Below are 27890 nucleotides of genomic sequence, written 5' to 3' on the forward strand. Positions count from 1 at the left end.
TCAATTTCAGTCAGAAAATACCTGAAATCACAGAAAAACACACAAACTCATAGTAAAGTCCAGAAAAGTGAATTTTAATTAAAAACTAATAAAAATATACTAAAAACTAACTAGATCATACTAAAAATATACTAAAAACAATGCCAAAAAGTGTACAATTATCCGCTCATCACAACACCAAACTTAAATTGTTGCTTGTCCCCAAGCAACTGAAAATCAAATAAGATAAAAGAAGAGAATATGCAATGAACTCCAAAAACATCTATGAAGATCAGTATTAATTAGATGAGCGGGGCTTTTAACTTTTTGTCTCTGAATAGTTTTGGCATCTCACTCTATCCCTTGTAATTCAGAATGATTGGCTTCTCTAGGAACTTAGAATCCAGATAGTGTTAATGATTCTCCTAGTGAAGTATGATGATTCTTGAACATAGCTATTTATTGAGTCTTGGTTGTGGCCCAAAGCACTCTGTCTTCCAGTATTACCACCGGATACATACATGCCACAGACACATAATTGGGTGAACCTTTTCAGATTGTGACTCAGCTTTGCTAAAGTCCCCAATTAGAGGTGTCCAGGGTTCTTAAGCACACTCTTTTTTGCCTTGGATCACAACTCTTATTTCTTTCTTTTTCTTCCTTTCTTCTCTTTTTTTTTTTCGTTTGCTTCTTTCTCTTTTTTTTTTTTTGTATTCACTGCTTTTTCTTGCTTCAAGAATCATTTTTAATGATTTTTCAGATCCTCAGTAACATGTCTCCTTTTTCATCATTCTTTCAAGAGCCAACATCCATGAACCACAAATTCAAAAGACATATGCACTGTTCAAGCATACATTCAGAGAACAAAAGTGTTGCCACCACATCAAAATAATTAAACTATTATAAAATTCAGAATTCATGCAATTCTTTCCTTTTCAATTAAGCACGTTTTTATTCAAGAAAGGTGATGGATTCATAGGACATTCATAACTTTAAGGCATAGACACTAAGACACTAATGATCACAAGACACAAACATGGATAACCATAAGCATAAAAATCAAAAAACAGAAGAATAAAGAACAAGGAAATCAAGGAACGGGTCCACCTTAGTGATGGCGGCTCTTTCTTGCTCTTGAAGATCCTATGGAGTGCTTGAGCTCCTCAATGTCTCTTCCTTGTCTTTGTTGCTCCTCCCTCATGATTCTTTGGTCTTCTCTAATTTCATGGAGGAGAATGGAGTGTTCTTGATGCTCCACCCTTAGTTGTCCCATGTTGGAACTCAATTCTCCTAGGGAGGTGTTTACTTGCTCCCAATAGTTTTGTGGAGGAAAGTGCATCCCTTGAGGCATCTCAGGGATCTCATGATGAGAGGGGTCTCTTGTGTGCTCCATCCTTTTCTTGGTAATGGGCTTATCCTCATCAATGGTGATGTCTCCTTCTATGTCAACTCCCACTGAATAACAGAGGTGACAAATGAGATGAGGAAAGGCTAACCTTGCCAAGGTGGAGGTCTTGTCCGCCACCTTATAGAGTTCTTGGGCTATAACCTCATGAACCTCTATTTCTTCTCCAATCATGATGCTATGAATCATGATGGCCCGGTCTATGGTAACTTCGGACCGGTTGCTAGTGGGAATGATTGAGCGTTGTATGAACTCTAACCATCCTCTAGCCACGGGCTTGAGGTCATGCCTTCTCAATTGAACCGGCTTTCCTCTTGAATCTTGCTTCCATTGTGCGCCCTCTTCACATATGGTTGTGAGGACTTGGTCCAACCTTTGATCAAAGTTGACCCTTCTAGTGTAAGGGTGCTCATCTCCTTGCATCATAGGCAAGTTGAACGCCACCCTCACACTCTCCGGACTAAAATCCAAGTATTTCCCCCGAACCATAGTGAGATAATTCTTTGGATTCGGGTTCACATTTTGGTCATGGTTCTTGGTGATCCATGCATTGGCATAGAACTCTTGAACCATCAAGATTCCGACTTGTTGAATGGGGTTGGTGAGTACTTCCCAACCTCTTCTTCGGATCTCATGGCGGATCTCCGGATATTCACCCTTTTTGAGTGAAAAGGGGACTTCGGGGATCACCTTCTTCAAGGCCACAACTTCATAGAAGTGGACTTGATGCACCCTTGAGAGGAATCTATCCATCTCCCATGACTCGGAGGTGGAAGCTTTTGCCTTCCCTTTCCTCTTTCTAGAGGTTTCTCCGGCCTTGGATGCCATAAATGGTTATGAAAAAGCAACGCTTTTACCACACCAAACTTAAAATGTTTGCTCGTCCTCGAGCAAAAGAGGAAAGAAGAGAGTAGAAGAAGAAGAAATGAGGAAGAGGGGGAAGGTGGTGTGTTCGGCCAAGAAGGGGAAGAAAGGGTGTTTAGGTTGTGTGAAAATGAAGGGTTGGAGAAGGGTATTTATAGGAGAGAGGGGGGGCTATGGTTCGGCCATGGAGGGTGGGTTTGGGAGGGAAAGTGGTTTGAATTTGAAGGGTGAGGTTGGTGGGGATTTATGAAGGATGGATGTGAGTGGTGAAGAGAAAGATGGGATTTGATAGGGGAAGGGTTTTTTATTGGGGAAGAGGTATTGAGGTGATTGGTGAATGGGGGAAGAAGAGAGAGATTGATGGTGGGGTCCTGTGGGGTCCACAGATCCTGTGGTGTCAAGGAAAAGTCATCCCTGCACCAAATGTTGCTCAAAATCACGTTTTGAGCTATTTCTGGCGTTAAACGCCGGGCTGGTGCCCATTCCTGGCGTTTAACGCCAGGTTGTTGCCCTTTACTGGCGTTTAACGCCAGTCTGGTGCCCCTTTCTGGCGTTAAACGCCCAGAATGGTGCCAGACTGGGCGTTAAACGCCCAACAGCTAGTATTACTGGCGTTTGAACGCCAGCTTCTTCTCCTCCAGGGTGTGCTGTTTTTCTTCCTGTTTTTCATTCTGTTTTTGCTTTTTTCATTGTTTTTGTGACTTCTTATGATCATCAACCTACAAAAAAGATAAAATATCAAAAGAAAATAGTTAACCATAAAACATTGGGTTGCCTCCCAACAAGCGCTTCTTTAATGTCATTAGCTTGACAGAGGACTCTCATGGAGCCTCAGAAATACTCAGAACCGTGTTGGAACCTCCCAACACCAAACTTAGAGTTTGAATGTGGGGTTCAACACCAAACTTAGAGTTTGGTTGTGGCCTCCCAACACCAAACTTAGAGTTTGACTGTGGGGGCTCTGCTTGGCTCTGTTTTGAGAGAAGCTCTTCATGCTTCCTCTCCATGATGATAGAGGGATGTCCTTGGGCCTTAAACACCAAGGATTCTTCATTCACTTGAATGATCAACTCTCCTCTATCAACATCAATCACAGCCTTTGCTGTGGCTAGGAAGGGTCTGCCAAGGATGATGGATTCATCCATGCACTTCCCAGTCTCTAGGACTATGAAGTTAGTAGGGATGTAATGGTCTTCAATCTTCACCAAAACATTCTCTACAAGTCCATGAGCTTGTTTTCTTGAATTGTCTGCCATCTCTAATGAGATTCTTGCAGCTTGCACCTCAAAGATCCCTAATTTCTCCATTACAGAGAGGGGCATGAGGTTTACACTTGACCCTAAGTCACACAAGGCCTTCTTGAAGGTCATGGTGCCTATGGTACAAGGTATAGAAAACTTCCCAGGATCCTTCCTCTTTTGAGGCAGTTTCTGCCTAGACAAGTCATTCAGTTCTTTGGTGAGCAAGGGTGGTTCATCCTCCCAAGTCTCATTTCCAAATAACTTGTCATTCAGTTTCATGATTGCTCCAAGGTATTTAGCAACTTGCTCTTCAGTGACATACTCGTCCTCTTCAGAGGAAGAATACTCATCAGAGCTCATGAATGGCAGAAGTAAGTCCAATGGAATCTCTATGGTCTCATTTTGAGCCTCAGATTCCCATTGTTCCTCATTGAGGAACTCAGAGGAGATTGGTACACGCCCACTGAGGTCTTCCTCAGTGGCGTCCTCCTCCTCTCTTTCCTCTCCATATTCGGCCATGTCTATGGCTTTGCACTCTCCTTTTGGATTTTCTTCTGTATTACTTGGGAGAGTGCTAGGAGGGAGTTCAGTAACTTTCTTGCTCAGCTGACCCACTTGTCCTTCCAAATTTCTGATGGAGGACCTTGTTTCATTCATGAAACTTTGAGTGGTCTTTATTAGATCAGAGACCATTGTTGCTAAGTCAGAAGTATTCTGCTTAGAACTCTCTGTCTGTTGCTGAGAAGATGATGAAAAAGGCTTGCCATTGCTAAACCTGTTTCTTCCACCATTATTGTTATTGAAACCTTGTTGAGGTCTCTCTTGATTCTTCCATGAGAAATTGGGGTGATTTCTCCATGAAGAATTGTAGGTGTTTCCATAGGGTTCTCCTAGGTAATTCACCTCTTCCATTGAAGGGTTCTCAGGATCATAGGCTTCTTCCTCAGATGAAGCTTCCTTAGTACTGCTTGGTGCATTTTGCATTCCAGACAGACTTTGAGAAATCAAATTGACTTGTTGAGTCAATATCTTATTCTGAGCCAGTATGGCATTCAGAGTGTCAATCTCAAGAACTCCTTTCTTCTGACTAGTCCCATTGTTCACAGGATTTCTTTCAGAAGTGTACATGAATTGGTTATTTGCAACCATTTCAATTAGCTCTTGAGCCTCTGTAGGCGTCTTCTTCAGATGAAGAGATCCTCCAGCAGAGCTATCCAAAGACATCTTGGATAGTTCAGAGAGACCATCATAGAAAATACCTATGATGCTCCATTCAGAAAGCATGTCAGAAGGACATCTTCTGATTAATTGTTTGTATCTTTCCCAAGCTTCATAGAGGGATTCTCCATCCTTCTGTCTGAAGGTTTGGACTTCCACTCTAAGCTTACTCCATCTTTGTGGTGGAAAGAACTTTGCCAAGAAGGCATTGACTAGCTTTTCCCAAGAGTCCAGGCTTTCTTTAGGTTGAGAGTCCAACCATATCCTAGCTCTGTCTCTTACAGCAAAAGGGAATAGCATCAGTCTATAGACCTCAGGGTCAACCCCATTAGTCTTGACTGTGTCACAGATTTGCAAGAATTCAGCTAAGAACTGATGAGGATCTTCCATTGGAAGTCCATGGAACTTGCAATTCTGTTGCATTAGAAAAACTAATTGAGGCTTAAGCTCAAAGTTGTTTGCTCCAATGGCAGGGATAGAGATGCTTCTCCCATAAAAATCAAGAGTAGGTGCAGTAAAGTCACCCAGCACCTTCCTTGCATTGTTTGCATTATTGTTGTTTTCGGCTGCCATGTCTTCTTCTTCTTTGAAGAATTCGGTCAGGTCCTCTAAAGAGAGTTGTGCTTTGGCTTCTCTTAGCTTTCTCTTCAAGGTCCTTTCGGGTTCAGGGTCAGCTTCAACAAGAATGCCTTTGTCTTTGCTCCTGCTCATATGAAAGAGAAGAGAACAAGAAAGTGTGGAATCCTCTATGTCATAGTATAGAGATTCCTTGAGGTGTCAGAGAAAAAGAGAAATAGAAAGAAGAAGGTAGAAGAATTCGAACTTGATTAGTTTAGAGTTCGAATTGTGCATTAAGAAGGAGTAGTACTCCATAAATAGAAGGATGTGGGAAGGAGGGAAGAGAATTTTCGAAAATTCATTTAAAAGATTTTGAAAACATTTTGAAAATTTGATTGATAATTTTCGAAAATTAAAAGTGAAAAAGAAATCAAGTGATTTTTGAAAAAGATTTTGAAATTAGAAATTAAAAAGATTTGATTGAAAACTATTTTTGAAAAAGATGTGGTTAAAAAGATTTAATTGAAAAGTTATGGTTTTAAAAAGATGTGATTGAGAAGATATGATTTGAAAACAATTTTAAAAGATATGATTTGAAAACAATAAAAAAAAAGATTTGATTTTAAAAATTAATGACTTGCCTAACAAGAAAAGATATGATTCAAACATGAAACCTTCCTCAACAGAAAAGGCAAAAAATGTTCAATCAAATCATTAATTGTTAGTAAGTATCTTTGAAAAAGGAAAGAAATTAATTTTGAAAACATTTGATTGAAAAGATATGATTTGAAAAAGATTTGATTTTGAAAAACTTTGAAAACTTAGAAAAAATCTGATTTTGAAAACAAAATCTTCCTCCTAGCACCATCCTGGCGTTAAACGCCCAGAATGGTATACATTCTGGCGTTTAACGCCCAAAATGCTACCTTTTTGGGCGTTAAACGCCCAACCAGGTACCCTGGCTGGCGTTTAAACGCCAGTCTGCCTTCTTCACTGGGCATTTTTGAATGCTCAGCTTTTTCTGTATAATTCCTCTGCAGTATGTTCTGAATCTTCAATTCTTTGTATCATTGACTTGAAAAGACACAAATTAAAAATATTTTTGGATTTTTAATAATCAAAATGCAAAAGGAATCAATTAACAATGCATGCAAGACACCAAACTTAGCAGTTTGTATACTACTGACACTAACAATATGAGAATGCATATGAGACACACAAAATGCTTCAAGTCAATAGAATTCAAAGATTAGAACACAAAAATCATCAAGAATTACTTGAGGATCCTTAAGACACATGAATGAATGCATGCAATTGACACCAAACTTAAGATGAGACACTAGACTTAAGCAGGAAACATCAAATATTTTTGGTTTTTATGATTTTGTAAATTTTTTTTTTTTGTTTTTCGAAAATTAAGTGGGAAAAGGTATCAAAATCCTTGATGAGAATTCCAGGAATCAGTGCAATGCTAGTCTAAGACTCCGGTCCAGGAATTAGACATGGCTTCACAGCCAGCCAAGCTTTCAAGGAAAGCTTCGGTCCAAAACACTAGACATGACCAAAGGTCAGCCAAATCTTAGCAGATCACTGCTCCAAGAGCAAAATTGATGAGAATCAACAAGCTCTTGTGGTGATAAGTTGAAACCTCGGTCCAATCAGATTAGACATGGCTTCTCAGCCAGCCAGATTTCAACAAATCATCATGAAACTCTAGAATTCATCTTCAAGAATTTCGAAAAAAATAAATACCTAATCTAAGCAACAAGATGAACCGTCAGTTGTCCAAACTAGAACAATCCCAGGCATTGTTACCAAAAGCTTGCTCAAAACTTGAACAATCCCCGGCAACGGCGCCAAAAACTTGGTGCGCGAAATTGTGAACAATACTTTTCACAACTCTCATAATCCCTGGTCATGAACTCCAAAAACTTGGTGGTTCAATTCCATGGCATTACACAACTTCGCACAACTAACCATCAAGTGCACTGGGTCGTCCAAGTAATACCTTACGTGAGTAAGGGTCGATCCCACGGAGATTGTTAGCATTGAAGCAAGCTATGGTCATCTTGTAAATCTTAGTCAGGCAAACTCAAATGTATATGATGATGAACGAAAATAATATAAAGATAAAGATAGTGATACTTATGTATATCATTGGTGTAAGAGCTTCAGACAAGCGTATGAAGATGCCTTCCCTTCCGTCTCTCTGCTTTCCTGCTGCCTTCATCCAATCCTTTCTTACTCCTTTCCATGGCAAGCTCGTGTAGGGTTTCACTGTTGTCAGCAGCTACCTCCCATCCGCGCAGTGAAAGCTAATGCACGCACTCTGTCACAGTGCTGCCAATCACCGGTTTGGTTTCCTCCCCTACCGGAATAGAATCACTCTTTTGCGTCTGTCACTAACGCCCAGTAGGTTACAGGTTTGAAGCACGTCACAGTCATTCAATCATTGAATCCTACTCAGAATACCACAGACAAGGTTAGACCTTCCAGATTCTCTTGAATGCCGCCATCAGTTCTTGCCTATACCACGAAGACTCTGATCTCACGGAATGGTTGGCTCGTTTGTCAGGCGAGCACTCGGTTGTCAGGCGATCAACCATGCATCGTGCAATCAGGAATCCAAGAGACATTCACTAAGCCTCAGATGCTTGTAGAACAAGAATGGTTGTCAGTCACCTTGTTCATGGGTGAGAATGGTGATGGGCGTCAATCATCACCTTCATCATGTTGAAGAACAAGTGATATCTTGGATAAAGAACAAGCGGAATTGAATGGAAGAACAATAGTAATTGCATTAATACTCGAGGTACAGCAGAGCTCCACACCTTAATCTATGGTGTGTAGAAACTCCACCGTTGAAAATACATAAGAACAAAAGTGATCATTGGTTTCGGCCCCAAAGAGGGAACCAGAAGAACCAAGATGAAAATACAATAGTAAAAGGTCCTACTTATAGAAAACTAGTACATAGATGAGTAAATGACATAAAAATCCACTTCCGGGCCCACTTGGTGTGTGTTTGGGCTGAGCAATGAATAAATTTCGTGTAGAGACTCTCCTTGGAGTTAAACGCCAGCTTTAGTGCCAGTTTGGGCGTTTAACTCCCAATTAGGTGCCAGTTCCGGCGTTTAACGCTGGAACTTCTTGAGGTGACTTTGAACGCCGGTTTGGGCCATCAAATCTTGGGCAAAGTATAGACTATTATATATTGCTGGAAAGCCCAGGATGTCTACTTTCCAACGCCGTTGAGAGCGCGCCAATTGGGCTTCTGTAGCTCCAGAAAATCCACTTCGAGTGCAGGGAGGTCAGAATCCAACAGCATCTGCAGTCCTTTTGAGTCTCTGGATCAGATTTTTGCTCAGGACCCTCAATTTCAGTCAGAAAATACCTGAAATCACAGAAAAACACACAAACTCATAGTAAAGTCCAGAAAAGTAAATTTTAATTAAAAACTAATAAAAATATACTAAAAACTAACTAGATCATACTAAAAATATACTAAAAACAATGCCAAAAAGTGTACAAATTATCCGCTCATCATGTACCTCGAGTATTAATGCAATTACTACTGTTTTCTATTCAATTCATGCTTATTCTTATTCTAAGATATTCATTCGCACTTCATCCTGATGAATGTGATGACCCATGACACTCATCACCATTCTCAACCTATGAACGCGTGCCTGACAACCACCTCCGTTCTACCTTCGATTGACTGAGTATCTCTTGGATTCCTTAATCAGAATCTTTGTGGTATAAGCTAGAATTATTGGCGGCCATTTCTAAGATCCGAAAAGTCTAAACCTTGTCTGTGGTATTTCGAGTAGGATTTGAGATGGGATGACTGTGACGAGCTTCAAACTCGCGAGTGTTGGACATAGTGATAGACGCAAAAGGATCACTGGATTCTATTCCAACATGATCGAGAACCGACAGATGATTAGCCGTGCGGTGATAGCACATTTGGACCATTTTCACTGAGAGGACGGGAGGTAGCCATTGACGCCGGTGAAACCCGAACATACAGCTTGCCATGGAAAGGAGTAAGAATGATTGGATGAAAGCAGTAGGAAAGCAGAGATTCAGAAGGAACACAGTATCTTCATGTGCTTGTCTGAATTCTCCACCAATGAATTACATAAGTATCTCTATCTTTATTTTATGCTTTATTTATCTTTATATTCGAAAACCATTATAACCATTTGAATCCGCCTGACTGAGATTTAAAAGATGACCATAGCTTGTTTCATACCGACAATCTCTGTGGGATCGACCCTTACTCACGTAAGGTATTACTTGGACGACCCAGTGCACTTGCTGGTTAGTTGTGCGAAGTTGTGACAAAGTGTGATTCACGTTTGAGAGCTCCAAGTCTTTGGCACCATTGTTGATGATCACAATTTCGTGCACCAGTGGACATGTCTTTACAAACTCTGTGGCTTCCTTTTGTAGAGTTGGCCAATAAAATCCTGCCCGGAGTACTTTTTTGGTAAGTGCTTGCGCTCCGAGATGATTGCCACAAATGCCACTGTATACTGCTTCTAGAACTTCCTTTGTGTTAGAAGTCGGTACACATTTAACAATGGTATTGAAATCCCTCTTTTGTATAGAGTATTGTTTATGATAGTGTAGTATTGTGCCTTCCGTTTTAACCTCTTTGCCTCCTTTTTCTCTGTGGGGAGTGTTTCTGTTTTGAGGTAATTAATTATGGGAGTCATCCATCCTTGATTCTATTCTGTTATGGCTAGGACTTTTTCTTCTTCTGAGATTGATGGGTTCTGCGGAATTTCTTGGATGAGGCTTCTATTGTTGCCCCTGGTTTGGTGCTGGCTAGTTTTGAGAGTGCGTCAGCTCGGGCATTCTGTTCTCGGGGTATGTGACGGACCTCATATTCTCCAAGTTGTCTGAGCTGTTCCCTAGTTTTGTCCAAGTAATTTTTTATGGTGGGATCTTTGGCTTGGTAGCTCCCTACTATTTGTGAAGTGACTACTTGTGAGTCGTTGAAGATGATAAGCTTTTGAGCTCCAACCTCCCTAGCTAGCTAATAGTGCCTTATATTCCGCTTGGTTGTTTGAGGCAGGGAACCCGAATTTGAGGGAGAGTTCGATTTGGGTTCCTTGGTCACTTTCAATTATCACACCCACGCCGCTTCCAGTTTTATTTGAGGAACCGTCCACGTAGAAATTCCATTATGTGGGATTTCCGGTGTGTCTATAAATTCTACAATGAAGTCGGCCAGGTATTTGTGATTTGATGGCTGTCCGAGCTTCGTATTGAAGGTCGAATTCGGACAACTCGACTGCCCATTGCAAGATTCTGCCTGCTAGATCTGTTTTCTGCAAAATTCCTTTTATGGGCTGGTTAGTCCGAACCCTAATGGTGTGAGCTTGGAAGTATGGACGAAGTCGTCGAGATGTTAGTATGAGAGCGTAGGCAAATTTTTCTATTTTTTGGTAGTTCAGCTCGGATCCTTGTAATGCTTTACTGATGAAGTATACGAGTTGTTGCGCACTGTTGTCTTCTCGAACTAGTGCTGAGGCTATTGCCCGATTTCCTACCGCGAGGTATAATATGAGTGGTTATCCTTCCCGTGGCCGAGTTAGGATAGGTGGCTGTCCCAGGAAAGTTTTGAAATCTTGGAAGGCTTGCCCGCACTCCGTTGTCCATTCAAACTTCTTTCCCTTCCTAAGAGTGGCGTAGAAAAGAAGAGATCTTATTGCCGATTCGGCTAGAAATCTAGACAAGGCTGCCAACCTCCCGTTGAGTTGTTGTACCTCTTTGACACAAGTCGGACTCTTCATGTCGAGTATGGCCCGACATTTATCCGGATTCGCTTCGATTCCTCTTTGTGTGAGCATAAAACTCAAGAATTTGTCGGCTTCTACTGTGAAGGTGCATTGTGCAGGATTGAGTCGCATGCCATGCCGTCTTATAGTATCGAATACTTGGGTCAGGTCGGACAATAGCGTCTCTTCACTTTGTGTCTTTATTAACATGTCATCCACATATACTTCCATGATTTTTCCGATGTGATTCGTAAAGACCTTATTCATTAATCTCTGATAAGTAGCTCCCGCGTTTTTAAGACCAAAAGGTATGACGATGTAGCAGTAGTTTGCTTTTGGGGTTAAGAAGGAAGTTTTTTCTTAGTCGGGTGGATACATTGGGATTTGATTGTATCCCGAATATGCGTCCAAAACGAGAGGTATTTATATCCGGAGGAGGCATCTACCAGAGCGTCGATACTTGGGAGTGGATAGGGATCTTTTGGGCAGGCTTTGTTGAGATCAGTGTAATCGGTGCACATTCGCCACTTCCCATTTGATTTTTTCACCAAGACGACGTTAGCTAGCCATTGTGGATATTTGACTTCTCTTATGAATCCTGCCTCCAGTAGAGCTTGTACCTGCTCTTCCACAGCTTGGGATCGTTCTGGTCTGAGCTTTCTTCGTCTCTGTTGTACTGGCCGAGATCCTGGGTAGACTGCCAGATTGTGGCACATTAATTTGGGGTCTATGCCTGGCATGTCTGCAGCCTTCCATGCAAAGAGATCGGCGTTATCTTGTAAGAACTGTATGAGTGATTCTTTTATGTCTCCTTTTAGGAGTGTACCAATATTGGTTGTTTTGTCCGGGATGTCTCCGATCTGAACTTTTTCTACTTCACCTTCGGGTTGTGGGCGGAGTTCTTCCCGCCTCTGAACTCCACCGAGTTCGATTGTGTAAAATTTTTCTCCTCTGCCTCTGAGGTTTAGACTTTCGTTGTAGCAGTAGCGCGCCATCTTTTGGTTCGCTTTTATTGTAGCTATCCCTTCTATAGTTGGGAATTTCATGCATAGATGTGGAGTTGAGACTATTGCATCGAGCTGATTCAATGTTGTCCGACCTATTAAGGCGTTGTAGGATGAACTCACGTCGACCACGATGTAATCTATCTTGAGTGTTCTTGACTGATTTCCTTTTCCGAAGGTTGTGTGTAGTGAGACGTATCCAAGTGGTTGAACTGGGGTATCCCCCAGTCCGAACATGCTATTCGGATATGCTCTAAGTTCTTTTTCTTCCAGGCCGAGCTTGTTGAAGGCAGTTTTGAACAAAATGTCAGCGGAGCTTCCTTGGTCTATTAGTGTGCGGTGGAGATTCGCGTTTGCCAGTATAACAGTGATGACCATGGGATCATCGTGTCCTGAGATGATACCGGATGCGTCTTCTTTGGTGAAAGTAATTGCGGGGATGTCGGGTGCTTCCTCCTTCCCCTCAACATGATATACTTCTTTAAGATATCTTTTGTGAGATGATTTGGAGATTCCTCCTCCCGTAAATCCGCCGTGTATCATGTGGACATGTCTTTCTGGTGTACGAGGTGATCGCTCGGTTCGTCTGACATCTTCATCCCTTCTTCTTTTTCTTTGCTCATCGTCCCGTGTGGCCAGATACCGATCTAATTTCCCTTCTCTTACTAGTTTTTCTATGACATTCTTTAAGTCAAAACATTCGTTGGTGGAATGCCTGCGGATTCGATGGTATTCACAATATTTGGTCCGATTTCCTCCTCCTTTTTTGTCTTTGAGTGGTCGAGTTGGGGGTATTTTTTCAGTGTGGCAAACTTCTCTGTAGACATCCACAAGGGACACCCGAGAGGGGTGTAATTGTGGTATTTTTTAATTTTTTTCCCATGTCGATCTTCCTTCTTTTTGGACTCTTTATCCTTATCCCGGGAGGGATAGGTGAATCTGGATTTTGAGGTCTCTCCTAGTCGAGAGTTTTCCTCCATGTTAATGTACTTCTCTGCTTGTTCTTGCACTTCGTTCAGAGACGTGGGGTATTTTTTCGATATAGATCGGCTAAAAGGTCCCTCTCATAAGCCATTAATGAGGCCCATAATGGCAACCTCTGTTGGTAGGCTTTGTATGTCCAGGCATGTTTTGTTGAATCTTTCCATGTAGTTGCGAAGACTTTCTCGATCTCCTTACTTGATTCCTAATAGACTTGGGGCGTGCTTAGCCTTATCTTTTTGGATGGAGTATCTAATTGCTGAGTCGAAGCTTGAGATGGACCTAGGAAGTAGATTGTCGAACCATCTAATTGCTGTCTTTGTTAAAGTAGTTGGAAAGTCTTTGCAGCGAACTGCATCTGAAGCGTCGGTGAGGTACATTCTACTTCTGAAATTGCTGAGATGATGGCCGGGATCTGTGGTGCCATCGTATAAAGTCATATCCGAGAGTTTAAAGTCTTTTGGGATTTTGGTCTTCATGATCTCCTTGGTAAATGGATCTTGGTCCTTGCGGGAGCTATCCTCATGAGAGGATTGATTAGCTTCGGCCTTGAGATTGGCTTCGAGTTTTAGGAGTTTGTCCTCCGATTCCCGGCGTCGCCTTATTTTCCTTTGTAGGTCTTTCTCAACCTCTCGTTGACGTAGGGCTTCTTCTTCAAGTTGTTTTAAACGGTCTTGAAGCGCCTCCATGGCTCTTATATTTGGAGAATTCTTTTCGTTGTTGAGTTGAGGAGTATCCTTTGGTGTAGTGTCCGCGTTTTTGTGCGGCATTCTATCATTTAGATCTGAATCGTGATCGTTGTCATGGTCGTCCGCCATGGTGATGGGATGACTTCTAGGTTCCCCAGCAACAGCGCCAATGTTCTAAGGGTTACCTGAAACTGTAGGTCGATCTCGGATGAGATCTTCTGTACTGGTCGGCGGTGTTGAGTCCGACTTGATGATGGTGGCCGGAGCCGCCGTGTCCGACTTGTTGGACTTGGTGGTGGTGCTGATCCTTTGTCACCGGAGGGTGGTGGTACCTGCAAGGGATTCCTATGCTTAAGTTAGCAAGGGTATTAAGTAGGTTTTTAGTAGAATCAGAGTATGAGTTATACCTAGGTGCTCCAGTGTATTTATAATGATGTGGAGTGACCTTTCTGGAGATAAGATAGTTACTTATCTTATCTTATCTTATCTTTGAGTGAGGTCATCTTATCTTCAAGGGAACCGCCCTTATCTCTATAGGCTTGGACTGCCTTAGGATTTGGGTCGTGTTCCTCTGTTGGGCCCTTTTTGGGCTCTTCCTGGTGATTGGGCCGAGCTCTCTGAGAAGAGGTCGGATTGTCCTGACCTGAAGAGGTCGGTCGTCTTATCAGTAGAACATCCCGGGTCGGACAGCTCGACCCAGGATATGAACAAAAATGTTCGTGATTTGTGTTGCTTCTGACGTTTAGAGTGTTGGCTGTACAATTATTGAACTTTTTATCTGTGTACTTGCATATTATGATTTGCAGCCTATGTCGGCTCTTTTTCTGTATTTTGCAGGTTTGTTTATGTCTAATTAATTATTCATTCTCCATGGTTTGTAGAACCTTTTTTATTGCATTTGGATAAATAAAGTCATCAAACTTTTTGTTAATCCCTTGATTTTTCTCTCAGGATGAGCATACTTGTCATCTAACATTACTGATTTTCTGCATCAATGCTTTAAGAAGGTAAAGCAAATCTTAATTTATTGGTTTGAATGCATATGACGTGTTAATATAGATGCTATTTTAACCAACATGGGTTAGTCTCACTCGTATGCTTAAGCAGGTGCAGGTTCGAATCTCACCTTGTACATGTATCAATTTATTGACCAACGACAAACCCTTAAATAGAGATCGAATCCACGGTGAATTAGTCTTTTACCTACCGGATTAGAGGATACCGTAGGAAACTAAAAAGAAAAAAAAGATATATAGATGCTAGCATTCTGGCTGCATATGATGCTCTTTGTGTGTTCTTTTCATCCTTTTTGCTCCATGTTCCTATCCTGATATTCTGTTCAACATGACAGGATGCTAGACAAAGACCTCATGCTAAAACACTAATGTCTCACCCTTGGATTCAAAACTGTAGATGTGCCCTGCAGTCTTCACTCCGAATTATAGTGGAACATTGAGGTTAGATAGCACGAGATATTATTGGCCAGTTATGTTATTTTGGGTCAAGTGTAGCCATCTAAATACTTTGCTTCTTTTGTGATCCAATAAATCGCTTTATTTCTATTCTCATTATTCTGATGCCTGATATTTTGTGATATCCATTTTGTTTGAATTGACATTTAAATGTCACAAAATAGTCTTGTACTCTGTTCTTTTTCTCCATACTTTCTCTTTTCTAATATTCTTCCTTTCAAACTTAAAGAAAAAGGAAAGAAGATTCAAGATTGTATCAACAATTTTAAAATATGGTCTTCCCTTTTTGGTGTTCCAAGATACTGGCCAATTAGCTCAACAAATCAAACCTTTTAAGAAATTTCTTATTTTCATAGAAGCATTCATAAGATTTGAAGGAGTTGACATGTTTCTGTTTGTTCTCGTTTCTAGTATAGTTTGTCTGGTATTGAACATTAGCATGTAGCTTGAATCTTGTACATTTGATATTGATATTTTACAAGGCACTAAGTGATTGTTACTTTCATCATTTTCTTCAATTTTTAAAACAGCATAAACAATCCTCCTCCTTATACTACAGCAGACAACTTAATGAAATGACACGTTGTTTTCAGAATTAATTATCCTCATTGCTCGGCTTCTTACTTTTAATTGCTCTTCTAAATTATTTGAGGATAAGAATTATCTAATATGGAAGATATTCTCTATTTTTTGAACGTGTTTGTCTATGCATTTTTGTATTATATGGTAGTACTTTGAAAATACATTTGTTTTTAACATAAATTTTTTTCTTCTTTGTGAAATGAGTATGTTATTCTCAAATTGGATGTATTTACAATTAGGCTTTTGTTTGAATCATTTAGAATTGTTTACTTGCAGCTCCAGAATTTTATAGCTTTTTAATTTGAGTAACGGTGAATTGGTGATACCTTTACAGAAATATAGAGGAAGATGAATCTGCAGGTGCACAAGCTCTTCAGTGGAGAAAGAGGTCAGTGTTGAATTGAAGCTATGAAAATCTCCTTTTATGTACTTTTCTGCTGGTGCTAATACTTTTAAGAATATAGCCTAACACAATAAACTAGGAAATGCATATGGCCAAAGGCAATGCATCCATGGATGATGGTGGGAAAAATGATCTGGCCAAGGAGTTGAGGGCCACCGTCCGAAAACAATGGGAGAAGGAGAGTTTCCAAAAGATAGGTGTTCTAAAGATTATGTGATTGACATTGATGGTTTGGTATGTTATCAGTCTAAAGTAGCTCTTTATTTTAAATCCTATGTTTCTATCCCTTTGACTCTTCATTTTTTTTTTCAAATGAATCAGGTCTTCAATGAAATGCTTCCTGGAGAAAATCTTTTTCCATTGCAGGTATCGAGTTCTCTTTCGAATCCGCAGTTGTGATTTGTTATTCTGTTATACCTTCTCTGAATAATACTGTCTGGCGTCTCATGTATTCACTTTCTTATTTAAATTTATGGTTGCAATGTTCATTAATATTATTGACTTATTGTATATTATTGTTTGATGTGAGCATACCTTTACGAAATGCGGAGATGAAACTATTATTCAAAATTTGTTCATGTATTTATAAAGTATGTATTGCAGATTACGCACGGCAGAAATTTCTTGAATGTTATTTGGTTCCTTTTCATTCTCATTCTGATTTCACAGGACATAATTTAATTCAGGGTTGTCTAGTGAGACATACATGAAACTTTTTTAGTTTATGTTATTAGAGTGTATTGTCTGCATATATGGCTTCTCTAAGGAGTGGAAGAGGATTAGAGATGGCAAGAAACTAGTGAGAGGGAATAAGCTGACATGTGTAATGCAGTTGACATCCATTTTTTTAATTGTTTCCATTAAAATGACTGCCAGATTTTTCCTTGCATGGATGTAACAAGTCTTTAATTTCCATATAATTGATTTTGAGCATTTCTCACTGAATCCTCTAGAGATTTCTTTCTTGCACATTGTAGTTTGGTATTTTTTAGGTACTGTGGAAATTAGTTGGTGTCTGTACATAATTCTGTAACTGTAAAGTAATTTTTTAATTCAAGCTGCTTTTTCTGCCGGCCGTTATGTAACTTCTTGTCGGATATAATGTTTATAATTTTGATTCTCTCTGTTGGCCATTGTTTAGCCTTGTATGCTCAACAGCTATACCCTGTACATGAAAGCTGCTTCTATATGCAGGAAAATTTTGTAATCAACTTAACAAACTGCATTTGTGACGTCATTTACATATTGTCGTAGGCTGTTGAGTTTGGCAGATTAGTTGGTTCGTTACGATAAGAGGAATCAGAAGTCCTCATTGCCATCTTTTTTTAAAAGATTCTTTTTACTTTAAAAAAAAGAGGTTTTTAACATATTAAACAAAGAAAAACATATAACTGTTTTCACACATGCCCTTGTGCAGAATTCAGTAAATAACTTATATGTGAAAAGGCGTATTCCTAATATGTAATTTGGAAGATGACTTGTGCAAATGTTATATGGTCCTACTTGTTTAGTTATGTAATCAACTATCTGTGGTTTGTCACAGTTTCATTAATGGTTTACTTAATTTGTGAAGTTCAGCTGATCTTTTTTGTTGCTGAGTGGAAGGGTTGAATCTGTTTGAGTTGTGACTTCTTCTATGACTCTGGTATTTAAAATCTCCAGTTTCCAAGATTGAACATTCAAATAACACTCCATATCACCTAACTACGATGAACTCATTATCCCAAAAATACATCCAACACTTGGAAATATATTATGAACAACAGTAAAATATTCTTGAGATTTTTGATAGAAGTTATCTACATTAACTGATTTCTATTCTTAAGAACCCTGAACAATTTTGATTTGACTAGGATTTTCGAATATTAAGATCAGCCCCATAAATATATGGAAAATGATACATCCTCCTAAGTCATTTTAATAAATAGCCTCCTAAATTTCTACAAGGAAAATATGGTGTGCTTAGGTTCATTGATACTTAATTGTCCTTAAATATCTTGGTTTAGCTATATTCTTTCAAAATTTCCATGGCAGATTCCTGCATTCCCAAGCTTTGCAGTACCTGATGGACCCCGAGAGATTCAAATGGAAGCAGCTTATTTTTGTTAGTCAAGGTATGAAGTGCCCTGTCCTAGTGGGATTTTTTGAGGCTGAATATGCCAAGTACAGGTTAGTTGTTTGTGAATGGTGCTTATATTGAATTTTTTACATTTTACTCAAGGTTATAATCTACAAGGCAATGTCAAGAATTGGTTAACACTTAAAACATTTAGCTTGGTATCTAGCATTGCTGCTTTGGTGTTTTTTGATTACCTAATTGTTGGAGTTTTCATTTTGCATTAACATGGACCCTTTTCCTCCAATGTCCACACTTTTTCTAATGATATTGTCTTAATAAATTGTCTTTCATCAAACAAGAATGATTTAGAGCCTAATTCTAAATGCGTGTTCAAGTTATTCTAGTACTTGGTGCATTTTTAGTTGGCAGCATACGGGTTGACTTTTGAGAACTTTTCAGCGACGTCAACTGCTTTCTGCTAAATTTAGAGGATTAGGTCCTCTTTGGTGTGAACCACGGTTTCGTAACAAATAAGCAGTGAGATTGTGCTTCCTTTACTGATATTTTGAGTTGGTCTTGTTTTAGCTTTCCCCTTTTTGCCTTGAAGGAGGATCCATGATCCAGAAAATGATGGCTAATTTCCCATTAGTGCATCGATTTTCTGGATTAGAAACACATGAAAGTGTAATTCCTTTGCTTACGTGCCTTTGAAAAGAAAACAAATTGTGAACTATACTTTTTGATGCCGAATTTTCAGGTAATAAGGATCCATCAGCTGCCTTCAATGAAGATTTGTTAACAGAGATAACAGAATATTGCAAATGATTCAACTGTAGATGATTTTGCTATTCACTTTTTTATTATTTCCTTTCCTTTGAAACACCTTGAAAAAATTTATTACATTGACAAGATCAAGTTGGGCGAAACCACTTGTGCAGCAACCCACCTTGTTTGCTTCTGGTTTTATTGTTTGAAGAATTGGACTACTAGACACCTTACCTATTTAATCTTGGTCGAGTTCATCCCAATCATTACTCTACTAATAATGTGAAGTTATCCCCATCTGAGCCACTCTCTTTCCTCAACCTCAAGATTTCTTAAAATTGATAGGCACACATTCCACATGTTTTTTTTTTTTTGTTCGAACTCCTGACACTTGTTTAAGTGGACGAGTGAGCTGAACACTCGACTAACTTGCTTACGCGCAAACATGTTGCTCGTAGAGACTTGAGACAGATCCCTCCTCAGAAGCCCATTCTTTGTGTCAAAAGGATTGGGCCTATCATCTCCTATGTTTTCTCTCCCATTTTGATGAGCTGTTTAATTCTGGCCCAGCTGATCACCTCAAAATACAATCCAAATCCATTTAAAAGACACTAGTGTATCTCATCAATTCATCATCATGTCAAACTCATAACCCAAACCCAAAAAGAAAAAAGGAAAATAAAAGAAAATAAAGAAATGAAACGAAGCGAAGCCAGAAAGGAAAGAAACTAAAAGAAACGCCTTGCGCGGGAAAAGGGAAGAGGACGCTTCAGTGTTCAGTCTTCACAAATCGGAATTACAAATTTGCAACGGAGAAAGGGAAAAAGAGAGTAAGAAATGGACAACGAACAAGATAACAAGGCTCTGAAATTCCGAACGGCGTCACTGAGTCGCTGTACCAAAGCAGCTTTGTTCCTCCACCGCCTGAACTCACTTCGCGCCGTTAACAACGGAGAAGAAGAACACGTATACATTTTCCCCCCCTGCTTCTTTCTTCCTTTTTCTTTTCTCTCTCTTCAATTTTCTGTTTATCTGATTCCAGCGCTTCTGTTTTCAGGAGAAGTTGAAGAAGGAGATGCATGATCTGAAGATGGAATTGGTGAAGGAACGTCGGAAGAATAAGAAGATGAAGCTCTGCTCGTTCATGGAGCTGCTTCTTCAGGTTCTCTTGTTACTTTCGCTTTGGACCTTCTTCTTGGCGTTCTTCCTCAGAGGTCCGTGAACGATGCTATGGATCTCAATCGAAACGCAGCGTGTAGGTCATGTTATGGTTTGCATCGCAGTTGTTAATTTGACTTTCTAGATGCTTCTTCTGTGTTACGTGGGAGCTCTTCGTTTTTAAATTGGCCTGTGCCGTTGCCTCTCGTAACAATTGAGTTCTCTGTTCATGTAATTGAATGGCTCAAGGTTCCTGGTTTTAGTCTTCTTTTTCCTCTTCGATGAAGATTACTGCGCAATTTCACAAAAATAAAAAATAATAGAATAAATTAAAAAATAAGTAAACTATTTTTTTTCATATATTTGATTATTCGGCACTTTTTCCACTTAATAGATTCAGCTTATAATATGTATTTTGCATTTTATTATTATAAACAAGTTTCGTTATAGATCTATTATATTTTGATTATTTTATTATGATAAATTTATAACATTATTTAATTAAAAAAATTTATAAATTAATATGTATATATACAGATATATAATTAATTTTTAGTGCATATAAAATATTTTTGTAAAAAAAGAATTGTCATACAAAATTCTGTCTTTCATTTATTCACTTGAAAATTTGATACAATGGATTAGAAAGGAGAAAGATCAAACGAGAACATAAAAAAAATGAATATTCCTTCTTCTTTAATCTGTTCCAAACATCATTTATCAAATTCTTTAATTATGTAGCACTAACTCATTTCTATGTAGTTGAATTTATTATTATTATTATTATTATTATTATTATTATTATTATTATTATTCAACTAAATTTTTATAATTTAAAAGTACATAATTAGATATCTATCATTGTAAAAAAAAAAAAAAGCAAATGTCAGATATTCGAATACTCTTAAATGAAGATTGAAAAAGTATAGAGAAACAATGTAAGTGTTGAACAATGTGAACAACAATTTAAAAAAAGAAAGATTAAATTAATTATTAAAATCAGATTCTCAATTTATTAGAATAATCAATTTTTTTAATTTAAATTATTAGGGTTAGGCAATGTAATTTTCTTTCAATATACTGTCATATCACGTTTTTATTTCATCTCAACCCTCATTTTCCTCCCCCTCCTTTACTTACACTATCGTTCATCCTGATGGTCCTCCCTTCCGCCGCTCCGTCCAACACGTCTCCACCTTTGCCGCCCAGCCCGACGTGACTAGCCCTTTGGCGCTCTGCCCAACGCGCCTCCCACCCACCCGTCCATCTACTACTATCGCTATTTTTGCGCCACTCTTTTCTGATGGCGTTGCTGCAGTGTCGCGCCATCCTCTCGTGGAGTTGCTACTACGTCATGCCAATTTGTTGTTCCTAGGCGCCGTAATTTTCGATAAAAGTCGCTAGAGAGTGAACCATCGATGGAGCCATCAATTTGTTGTAGAAGGAACGGAGAAGAAGAATCTAGCGGCGGAGGAGCGGTTTCCAAAGGTTCGTTTGAGGAGCTGGAAGCAAGAAGATGCCACACTCTTTGACCCAAATTAAGAGCACTCACTATGTCGATTCAGACACAAATAAAAAAAAGAGTTATTTAAGAGATTAATAATACATGAGAGTGTTGTAATGTATATTTGGAAGGAATGATTGATGGGGATTCAAAACGAACGTACCTTGTGATCCTTGGGTGGTGCTGTTGCTCTTTTGTCGTTGTCTTCCCTCTGCTTTCGTGGTTTTCTTCCTTCTCCTTGTTTTTCTCTTCTTTTTTTTCTTCTTCTTCCCCTTTTCCAGATGTGATTCACAAACAAACATCCAATTTGTAAGAAAAATAAACATCCTATTTGCAGAAAAAATAAACATTTGGATTGAATTTAAGTAGATACAATAAAATTTGCTAGATATTCAGTTTACTAGTTATGTGCATAGTTATCTTTATTATAAAGATTATGTTTATTTAATTTGAATTGAGTTTAAGTAGAAACAATGAAATTTACTGGATGTTCATTTTACTCGGTATGTGGATAGTTATTTTCATTCTAAACTAACGTTCATGACGGAGAAGAAGCTCGACGACATTAAGGCTGGCGGGTGAGAAAGGGACTGATGGTGCAATGAGAGTTTGAGGAGGGGGTATGCGGCGGTAAAAGAGTTATAAGGTGGATGGTTAAAATGTAAAAGTTGAAAGTATGATTGTTGGGAGGGTAATTTGTGATGAACTATTTTTTTGCCATTCTATGAGCCAAAAGTGCAGCCTATTGTTCACGTTGTTAACAATCTTTGTTAACTACCTAGTAGAATTGATAAATAGTGATTAAAATAACTATCATCTTAAAAATCAGTCAAATATATAATTATCAATTAATTTTTCTTTATTTCTATTACGATTATCTTCTTATTTTACTCATAACTTCTACTCATTTTTTTTCTTATTGTACTGAATACAGATAGTACTTTCTCCCTATCTTTCTTCTAATTAATCCTCTCACATCAGTCTTCTGTAAGTACTTTTTCATTTTTTATTGTATCAATACTTACATTACTTTTAAATGTAACCGAAATAAATACGAACTTATTTAATTTTTTAGAATTTACATTAAAGGGAGTGGCGATGTCATACACAAAAAGAAAGAGACTCACAAAATAACAGAGGCAAATAGAGTTTTTGTACATTTTCGTTAATCCATGATGGAGGTACTTCTATAAAAAAAACGACTCAATACATATTTTTCGTGTCAAACAAAAATATGACTCAATAACACCAAAGTTAATTTAAAAACCATAAATAAGTAATAACAGATATAAATTTTAACTTTTTTGTTATGTGGTAAATAAAAATATAATGTAATAAATCATACTGTTCTCATACATAATGACATAAAATTTAACATTATTTTTTTTCAAGAGGCCTTTATTTTTTTAGCTTTTACGTTTATTTTTGTGTTTTATTTTAATTATATTAAACTAAAAAGTACTAATATCATTAACATTAATTTTCAACTTTTATCATAAATAAAAAGATGTAACTTTGTATGTATTAGATAATAAAAAATATATTCATAATAAAAGAAGTTAAATTTACTCCGTTATTACGTTTATAGGAGTGTAGATGATTCAGTTATTATTTATTTATTTTTAAAGTAGTGTTTACTTTTGAGTATAATAATTATAAACTAATACATGATGGTAATTAATTACGATTGAAGAAGAGAAGGTGGAAGGAGAATAAAAAAAAGAAAAAAGGAAGGGAGAACAAGTCAATATAATAGTCGTGGTAAAACAATAATTGATATTTGTACGGAGAATGGTAAAAAAATAATGAAAAAAATTAAAAATTTTAAAAGAATAATGAAACTAAATATGATTTTATATATTGAATATAAAATTAAAAAAGATAAAAAAATGTTTGCAAATTAAAATTATGTGAGAAAAAGAATTCTTTAAATTTAAATTTTTACATCTGTTTCAAATTAAATAAGATTGAGAAAATAAATAAATTTACATATATTTATAAATTTTTATCTTAATTGTTACACATAATAATAACGTAATGATTTTAGTATTATACCTAAATTAATTAAAATTTCATTATTCTATACATTAAAAAAAATTAAATCACTTATAAAATTTTTATTTTTATTAATAATTTATTATTTATTAATTTTTTTTATATTTTATCTCAAATTTATAATTTAAAAAATATAAAAATTAATTTTCTAAAAATATTAGAAAAAATAACAATATAGTAATTACTATTCTATTTTAAAATTAAATAAAACTTTAAGAAAATCTTAAAAATTTTATTATTTAGAGACATAAAAGTTGATATATTAGATCTAGAGAAAAATTGAGAATTATTACAAATAGTGTTGAGAGTAAGAGAGGTACTCAACAATGTCAACTTTTTTTTATAGGTCAATTGTATATGTTAAAAGTAGCTAAAATAGTAATGTCTATATAATATTACTCTTTTAAAAGATATAATATATTTGATTATTATTATTTTTATAATTGTTGACAAATTTTGATAATTTAATTAACACAAATTTTAAATGTTTGATATCTTAAATTTTTTCTTAAAACAATAAAATATGACTTAACAAGCAAGTTTGAAAAATAACAAGCATCTATAATATATGAAGGAAATAGAAAAGTTTGGTGTCCAATCTCCACTTTTTCATCTGTTAATAAATAGTGATTAATATAACTGTCATTTTAAAAATCTATCAAAAATATAATTATCAGTTAATTTTTTTTTTCATTCCTACTGTGGTTACTTTTGTATTTTACACATAACTTCCATCTATGTTGTCTTCTTTCTTATTCTATTGAATACACAAATAGTTCTCTCTCTATCTTTCTTCTACTTAATCATATCCGTCTCTCTAATTTTTCATTGTATCAACACTTATATTACTATTTTTTTCTATTTTCTTCTACTTTCAAGTCATGTAAATTTAAATTTATTATTTTTTATTATATTTTTTTAATCATTAATTTTTTATAGAATTTTATTTATTTATTTTATTTATTTTTTATTTATTTTAGATTGTTGAAATGAATAAGACTATCATACAAAGTTTTCTTAACATTAGAATAACATAGAAGAAACTTCTTGACTCTTGAGTGTAGGAGAATATATGATTCATTTTTGAATGTAAACAAAATAAATATAAAATTATTCATTTTTTTAAAATTTACTTTAGTTATTAAAGTTATGATGTAATGGATGTACTTCTATAAAAAATAAAAATGACTGGATAATTAATTTTGTGTGTCTAAAAAAAGCATGATTCAATAACACTAAAATTTAATTTAAAAACTATAGATAAATAAAATAAGTAATAAAAAGCAGATGTAAATTTGACATTTTTTGTTATGTGGTACAACAAAAATATAATGTAATAAATCATTATTCTCATGCATAATGACAAAATTTAACATTATTTTTTTTAGATGTCTGATAACCGGAATTCACTCTCCATATAAAATGAATCCGTTTTTTAGCAAGCGCACCAAATTATCGTCAAGTAATAACCCACAGTGGAGTGGGATCAAATCCACAGAGATTGATTAATTGAGCAACTTTAATTAATGAGTAAATTAGTTAAGCTAATCAATGTATAGAATATTGAGTGCAGAAATTTAAACAGCAGAAATGTAAATGACTCAAACGTAAAAAAAAAGCAATAAAGTGCTGGAAAGTAAAAAGCAAGAATGTAAAGTGGTGAAACATAAATGACTGAAATGTAAATGGGAATGGCAAATAGCAGGAATTAAAGAAAAGCTATAAAGAATAGGAAAGATAAGAATAGGGAAAATTCATTGGGATTAGGAGATGTTGTTCTCTTTGGATTAAATTCAGCTCATCTCATCTTCAATCATGCAACTCATTGACCTCTTGGCAATCATGATTGATTGAACCCCAATCCCTTGGTGATTGAATCTCTCAAATCTTGATAATTAGCTAATTCCTTGGTCTAATTGCTCATGAAGAGAGATATGCTTGGTCCTTGATTATACCACACATCCTCATAGATCCAAATAATGGGTGGATTATATGTAACCATATCCAATCCCAAAACACAGATCTACTCAAGTGTGAGAAGGAATTTCAAGCATGGTTTCATGTTTCCTTTTCCAAGGTTCCCATGAAACCCATTTTGCATTTAACCTCTTTCCCAAGATGATTGAACACTAGTATGAAAAATGAAATTCCTTCTAGAAAATAAAAATGAAGATGAAGAGAAGAAGAAATTCACTATTATTAATCCATCAAGTACAACAGAGCTCCCTCTCACAATGAGAGGGAGTTCAACTACTCATAGCTTAGAGAAAAGTACAAGAGATGGAAGAGATGAAGTGAAGTGTAAAAGTAAAACTAACTTGCCAATCCAACCCCCTTCTCAGTATTTCTAGGGGTTATTTATACTACTCCTATCACTAGAATTATGAAAATACAAAAGAGGAAAAAAATTACAGCTAGAAAGAAAAGAAAAAACTCATAAAGTGTGACCCATATGCTTGGCGTGTGGCTGGCGCTTAAGTGGTGTGCCACGCCTAGCAATTTAGCTTGGCTTGGCGCGCCACGCCTGGCTCTTCAAGTGGCACACCTTGTTCATTAACTACCCTAGCGTGCCACGCCTTCAAATCCAAGTGGCACGTCCAGGGTCTCTCCTATGCATAGTTAGCCTGGCGTTCCACGCCCTCGAGCTCAAGTGGCACGCCCAGGCTCTCCTTTTCATCCTTCTTTACTAGAAACTTAAACTAGCGTGGCAAGCCCATGTGTGCACTCTATCCATCCTCTCTGAAAAATAATACTGGCATGCCACACCCAGTAGGTGGTGTGCCACACCCTTGATAATGCTCCAATCTTCTTTTCTGGAAAACAACCCTGGCGTGCCACGCCCTTAAGATGCCTTGCTCATTCTTTTTTGAAAAATAGTATTGGCGTGCCACACCCTTGGTAGTGCATGAATGAGTCTCCATTGTCCAGTGACTGGTGTGCCACGCCTAGCATTCAAGTGGCACGCCCATGTCTTCTTCTTCCTTGGTGGTAGAGCTGGCATGCCACACCTTCGATATCAAGTGGCACGCCCAGTGTTGGTGTTAAGCTCTACAAGTATTGGCGTGCCATGCCTAACATTCAAGTGACATGCCCAAGTCATAAGTAAAGTTGGTGTGCGACGCCTTCGACACCTTGTGGCACGCCCATTGTTGAGCTTTCAAGTCCCCTCTTATGGAATTGTGAACTGGTGTTCCATGCCTTCGAGTTCAAGTGGCACGCCCATAGTGTATGAGGGGGTTTGGCATGCCACGCCCAACCTAGCGTGCCATGCCCCCTTTGTGGTCTTCAAACTTGCTCTCTGGAAATTGATGCTGGTGTACCACGCCCATTGCTAACGTGCCACGCCCATGTTAAGGCTTTCAAGTCCCTTTGCTGGAATTTATAACTGGCGTGCCACGCCTGGCCTTGGCATGCCACGTATTTTGTACTTCCTCTCTCTGGCGTGCCACGCCTAGCCTTGGCATGCCATGCCCATAGTGACCTCCACGGACTTCTTCTCTAGACAATGATGCTGGCGTGCCATGCCTTCGATGTCAAGTGGCACGCCCCCTTATAATTCTCCTACTTTGCCTTCTGGGATTTTCAACTAGCGTGCCATGCCCCATTGCTGGCATGCCAAGCCCATACTAATTGTTGACGTTTGTTCCAAGTGGCACGCCCAGCTTCTTTTTGTTGATTCCTCATTCCTTTGTTGCTCTTTTCACCTAAAATTCAACACAAACTCATTTCAAAGAAATGTACCATAATATTCACCATTTACTTCATGAAATTGCATTGATTTAATGATATTATGCTCTTTTTATGGCTCTTTTAGATAAGAGAAAGAGGTAGATGATGCAAATCATCACAATCTCTATTTTTTTAGTTTTTATGCTTTTTTTAAGATAATAATGGTATTTTATTCACTAGAGAAATAAATACAATGTCCAAATGTCAAGATAAGAAAAATAGAAAAAGGGTATTCCCAAATATTCACGACCAGGTGCAAATTGTAAGAAGAAAATAACATAGAAAAGTAGATAGGGAAGAAATCTTAGGACACTATGCATAAGGCAAAATAGATAATTCATGGTTCAACTTAAGTGATGTTGCTAGCACTTCTTCCGGAGGCTCATGGACATGCTCGAAGACTTGCCGACACCTCTCCTTCCAAATATTCCA

General features: G+C 37.5%; 1 non-coding gene across 1 annotated transcript; it reads left to right on the forward strand.

The window, feature by feature from the left end:
* The first annotated feature begins 4767 nt into the window (after positions 1–4767).
* On the forward strand, positions 4768–4875 carry LOC130943056 (small nucleolar RNA R71). Its single transcript, XR_009071593.1, has one exon. It is a non-coding gene; the product is annotated as a small nucleolar RNA R71 (small nucleolar RNA).
* Positions 4876–27890: the final 23015 nt, after the last annotated feature.

This window comes from Arachis stenosperma, chromosome 7 (genome assembly GCF_014773155.1).
Source record: "Arachis stenosperma cultivar V10309 chromosome 7, arast.V10309.gnm1.PFL2, whole genome shotgun sequence".
In the NCBI taxonomy this organism is placed as follows: Eukaryota; Viridiplantae; Streptophyta; class Magnoliopsida; order Fabales; family Fabaceae; genus Arachis; species Arachis stenosperma.